Source organism: Lolium perenne, chromosome 5 (assembly GCF_019359855.2).
Source record: "Lolium perenne isolate Kyuss_39 chromosome 5, Kyuss_2.0, whole genome shotgun sequence".
Taxonomy (NCBI): Eukaryota; Viridiplantae; Streptophyta; class Magnoliopsida; order Poales; family Poaceae; genus Lolium; species Lolium perenne.
In genome coordinates this window covers 56,901,797-56,907,796 of record NC_067248.2, presented here as the reverse complement: position 1 = coordinate 56,907,796, position 6,000 = coordinate 56,901,797, and positions in this window count along the sequence as shown.

Genomic DNA, 6,000 nt, shown 5'->3' with positions numbered 1-6,000 from the left:
CATGTTTAAGAATAGGTTGACGAAGGAAAATTTCATCAAGCTCATTCCTTTCTTCCCTAAAGACTTCACTCTCACTATCCTCCAAATGTTGCTGCAAAGGATTATTAGGAGCAAGAGCAATAGACGCACACTGTTCAACTCTAAAATCATTATTAGGCAAATCAGCTTTATAAGGAGTTTTGGCAAATTTAGAGAAATTAAACTCATAAGATTCACCAGCAAATTTAGTCACAATTTTTTCCTTCTTACAATCTATAACAGCTCCACAAGTATTTAGAAAAGGTCGACCAAAAATAATAGGACAAGACTTACTAGCAGCAGAACCAAGTACCAAAAAGTCAGCAGGATATTTAATCTTACCACATAGAACTTCCACATCTCGAACAATACCAATAGGAGAGATAGTTTCTCTATTAGCTAGCCGAATAACCACATCAATATCTTCAAGTTCACAGGAACCAATTTCATGCATGATCTCCGTATAAAGCTCATAAGGAATGGCGCTAATACTTGCACCAATGTCGCATAAACCATAATAACAATGATTACCAATTCTAACAGAGAGCATAGGAACACTAGCTTTCCTAGACTTATTAGGATGCGAAACAATATTAGAAGCATCTTCACAGAAAATAATATGACCATCTTCTACATTTTCAGTCACAAGATCTTTAACTATTGCAATAGCAGGTTCAACTTTTATTTGTTCTTCAGGTTCTATAGGTTTATTTGCACTTTTATTAACCGCACTAGTTATAACAGAATACTCCTTCATTTTAGCAGGGAAAGGAGTTTTTTCAATATAAGCTTCAGGAAGAATATGATCAACAGTTTCAATTATAGCACATTTATTTATAGATGGATCAGTTTTATCTTTATAAGGTTCATGATACTTATCAAAATTCTTCCTAGGCAATTCAAAGTGAGAGGCAAAAGCTTTATAAAAATTTGCAACGACTTGAGAATCAAGACCATAAGTAGCACTCATATTACGAAATTTATCAGTATCCATAAAAACTTCAATGCATTTATAATCATAGTTTATATCTGACTCTCTATCTTTGTCGTTCTCCCATCCTTCAGTATTCTCCTGGATCCGATCAAGAAGGTCCCTTTTAAACTCTTCTTTGTTGCGTGTAAATGATCCAGAACAAGAAGTATCCAGCAAAGTCTTATCTTGAAAAGACAGTCTTGCATAGAAATTATCAATAATAATATTACCAGGAAGCTCATGAATGGGGCATTTGAGCATTAAAGACTTCAATCTCCCCCAAGCTTGGGCAATACTCTCTCCATCATGAGGCCAGAAATTATATATGCGGTTCCGATCTTTGTGAATGTCCTCCCAATCAAGAGAATCCCTATTCTTCAGCAATTTATACCAATGCGCTGCTTTACCAGACAACGATATAGAGAATAGTTTATTCCTAACTTCATCCATAGCAATAGCTGCACATTTGAATAACCCGCATAATTCATGTAAAAACAGTAAATGATCTCCAGGATGGACAGTTCCATCCCCTTCATAGCGGTTATCCACAACACGTTCAATAATTTTCATAGGTATCTTGTATGGAACCTCTTTCTCACCTGGCGCCTCATCCACTACCTTTGCAGTAGTAGTAGATTTCCCAAAGAGGAATTCAAGAGAAGACCTCTCCATAATGAATTATAGCAGCAGGCAGAAATAAAAAACAGCACGTACAGTAAAAGTTTCCCTTACCAATTCCACTTGCCAATAGCGCTTCACTCCCCGGCAACGGCGCCAGAAAATAGTCTTGATGGCCCACAAGTATAGGGGGTGTATCGTAGTACTTTCGATAAATAAGAGTGTCGAACCCAATGAGGAGTAGAAGGTGTTGACAAGCAGTTTCGATGAAGGATTCACTGTAAATGCTCACAGACAAGTATTCAGGGGGTTTTGATATAGCAGATGAATAAAGTACAAGTAAGTAAAATGCGAGAGAAATAATTGCAGCGAGTGGCCCAATCCTTTTTAGCACAAAGGACAAGCCGGTTTGTTTACTTATAATGACCAAACGTTCTTGAGGACACACGGGAATTTAGTCTAGTGCTTTCGCTTCATATAGCTGATTAATCTTCATTGTTTTGATAAGTGTTATGTGGGTGAACCTATGCATGCACCGCCCTTCCTAGGACTAATACATACTTGTGATTATACCCCTTGCAAGCATCCGCAAATACAAGAAAGTAATTAAGATAAATCTAACCATAGCCTTAAACTCTGAGATCCTGCTATCCCTCCTGCATCGATATACCAACGGGGGTTCTGGTTTCTGTCACTCCGGCAACCCCGCAATTAGCAAACGAATGCAAGATGTATCCCCCTAGGCCCATAAATGGTGAAGTATCATGTAGTCGACGTTCACATGACACCACTAGAAGAATAACACCACAACTTAAATATCATAACATTGAATACTAACCAACATAATTCACTACTAACATTTAGACTTCACCCATGTCCTCAAGAACTAAACGAACTACTCACGAGACATCATATGGAACATGATCAGAGGTGATATGATGATGAATAACAATCTGAACATAAACCTTGGTTCAATGGTTTCACTCAATAGCATCAATAACAAGTAGAAATCAATACCGGGAGAGTTTCCCCTATCAAACAATCAAGATCCAACCCTAATTGTTACGGCGGTGACGAGGTGCAGCGGTGGAGATGGCGGTGATGATGATGAAGATGATGGTGATGATGATGGAGATGATGTCCAGCTCGATGACGGTGACGATGGCGTCGATTTCCCCCTCCGGAGGAATTTCCTGCGGATTTCAGCCCACGGGAGAGCTCTTTTCTCTCTGGTGTTTTCCGCCCCGCAGAGGCGGCTGTGACTCTTCGCGACTATCCTCTGGAGCTTAGGTTTTCGGGACGAAGAAGTACGCGAAGGAGAGGAGGCCAGAGGGGGCTGTGGGCCCCCTCCCCACATGGCGGCGCGGCCAGGGCAGGGCCCGCGCCGGCCTATGAGGGGGGCCCATGGCGGCCCTCCTCGGCTCCTCCTTTTGGCTACCTCCGTCTTCTGGAAAAATAGGATTTTCAGTATAATTCCCGTCAATTGCTGATCTTCCGAAATATTGCATTCTGACGGTGCTTTTTCCAGTAGAATCCTGACTCCGGTGTGCGATTCTCCAATAATCATGAAACATGCAAAATAGATGAAATAACATAAGTATCATCCCTAAATATGAAATATATCAATGAATAACAGTAAATTATGATATAAAATAGTGATGCAAAATGGACGTATCAACTCCCCCCAAGCTTAGACTTCGCTTGTCCCCAAGCGAAACTGAGCTCAGTAAACAAGACCACATGTTTACGGAGTGAAGAGTCGATAAATAAAATACGGACAAGAAGCATCATATTAATTCACACAAGACATTATAGTAGACAACTTCCTCATATAATTCAACTTGAAACAAGTAGAAGGTAATCACAAATAAAGGTGCATAGGAAATCATAATTGGTGATGGCAAACTTCGTTCTTGGTCAGTGAACAGTTAACAGATTATACTTATCTATTGAGCAGTGCTCTCATATTAAAGCTTATAATAAACTTGCATACTCAATCATAGTAATCTTCTCATAATCATTGATAACTTTCAAAGCTATATTCATTCAGATAAAACTTGTACTGCACAAGGAAGAATAAAAGGCATGATTAAGTAGATCACAATATAGATGGTTGGATCACAACAACTCAATTGCTTGCTTAAGATGGAGGGAAATAGGTTTACTGACTCAACATAAAATAAAAGACAGGCCCTTATTTGAGGGAAGCAGGGATTAAATCATGTGCTAGAGCTTTTAAAGTTTTGAAATCATAAAGAGAGCATAAAAGTAAAGTTTTGAGAGGTGTTTGTTGTTGTCAACGAATGGTAGCGGGTACTCTAACCCCCTTGCCAAACAGACTTCCAAAGAGCGGCTCCCATGAAGGAAGTTATCTCTACCAGCAAGGTAGATCATCCCTCTTCTCTTTTGTTTACACATGCATTTTAGTTTATTTAAGGATGACACTCCCCCCAACCTTTGCTTACACAAGCCATGGCTAACCGAATCCTCGGGTGCCTTCCAACAATCTCATACCATGGAGGAGTGTCTATTGCAAAATTAAGTTGCTTACTGATGAACCAAGGCAAAACATGTGAAGAGAGTTATTAATGAAAGTTGATTAATTGGGGCTGGGAACCCCGTTGCCAGCTCTTTTTGCAAAATTATAGGATAAGTGGATGAAGCCACTAGTCCATTAGTGAAAGTTGCTCAACAAGATTGAAAGATTAAACACCGCATACTTCCTCATGAGCTATAAAACATTGACACAAATAAGAGGTAATAATTTTTGAATTGTTTAAAGGTAGCACATGAAGTATTTACTTGGAATGGCAGGGAAATACCACATAGTAGGTAGTTATGGTGGACACTGATGGCATTGGTTTGGTTTAAGAGTTTGGATGCACGAGAAGTATTCCCTCTCAGTACAGGTCTTTGGCTAGCGAGGTTAATTAGCAAGCATAAGAGTTGAGGGAAACAAACAAATATACATGTGATAGAAACAATCATGCATCTTACTTGTAAGCACAAACAATTTTAACTTCAGAATACTAAGCTAGGAACTAACAAGAAAGATAATAACATATCTACATGTATTTCCTCTTCTCTACTTAAACTCAAAGTGTTGTTGTTATTGACCAATGCTAAGTTTGCCAAAACCAAATAGATATACTCAATGCTCCCAAAGTTATACCAATACTAACAACAAGATCAATCATATAATAGAAATTGCAAACTAAAATAAGATGTGCAATATGTAAATGATAAGACTTCTCATTGATATTCCATAACGATAACTCACACCAAGGGATACATAGATAACCAACTAAAGAGAGATACTTCCATACCGCAACACATCTTATATGATAACTTCCCTACTCATGATATGACACTACTTGATAGTAAAAAAAAGGTAAAAGATAGTGATGATGTGATACCGCGGCACTCCCCCAAGCTTGGAACAAACCAAGGGGGTGCCAATACCAATGATGAATTACTCCTTCGGCGGTGGTGAATTCTTCCCATCATCAGACTTCCAAGGAAGAGGCTCTCCATCAACAAATGACATCTTGGTCTCAGGAATCCTGAAACTAGCAGCATAGCTTATGTGTTTAAACCTGTTTTCATACTCACAGTTTTGATTTTGAACATCATAGAGTTGAGCTTGGAGTTTGTTGGTGGTGTCGTGAAGTGAGAGGATATCGTTTCACAGCTTTGCAGTCTCCTTCTCGTGTTCATCAATAAGTTCAGACACAATCTTGTGGAAGATATCTACTTCACGCTCAGCCATCTTCTTGTAGTTAAAGACCTCTTGTTCTAGCTTCTCCATCCTATCTTCCAAGCTTCCTTCTCCCTTAGGACCCCTGACATCTTCAATCTGTAACTCTCCATCTATGAGCAGCAATTCCTTGGGGTGCATCTTCAACTCGCTCATGTACGGGAGTTCCCGACGAAGACATGGTGGCTCTAGATCCGACACAGATCCTGGCAGAAAACAGCTCGAAACAAAACGCGACGAGAAAACGATATACGGACCTCCAGGGGTCCGAGGGATTATATAGCAAAAAATTTCACGACAGAAGGAAAGTACTAGGTCGAACCAGAGTCGGAGAGGGGCAACGAGGGGCCCTCCTCATAGGGCGGCGCGGCCAGGCTGGGGCCCGCGCCGGCCTATGAGGGCACGCCCTCGCGCGTCTCCTCCACTCCGTTTCGATCTCGTAATTTTTCATATTTTCCAAAAGTAGCAAAAGCATTGTTCGGAAAGTTAAACGCGGACTTTTTCTTACCAGTACTGTTACCTATTCAAAGTCGAACTCTGCAGGACTGTCAATTTGACCTTTGATGAAGGCTTCCGGAGTTACCACTCGAATAACATCAACATCTTCATTATAAGAATCACCGGAGATATAATG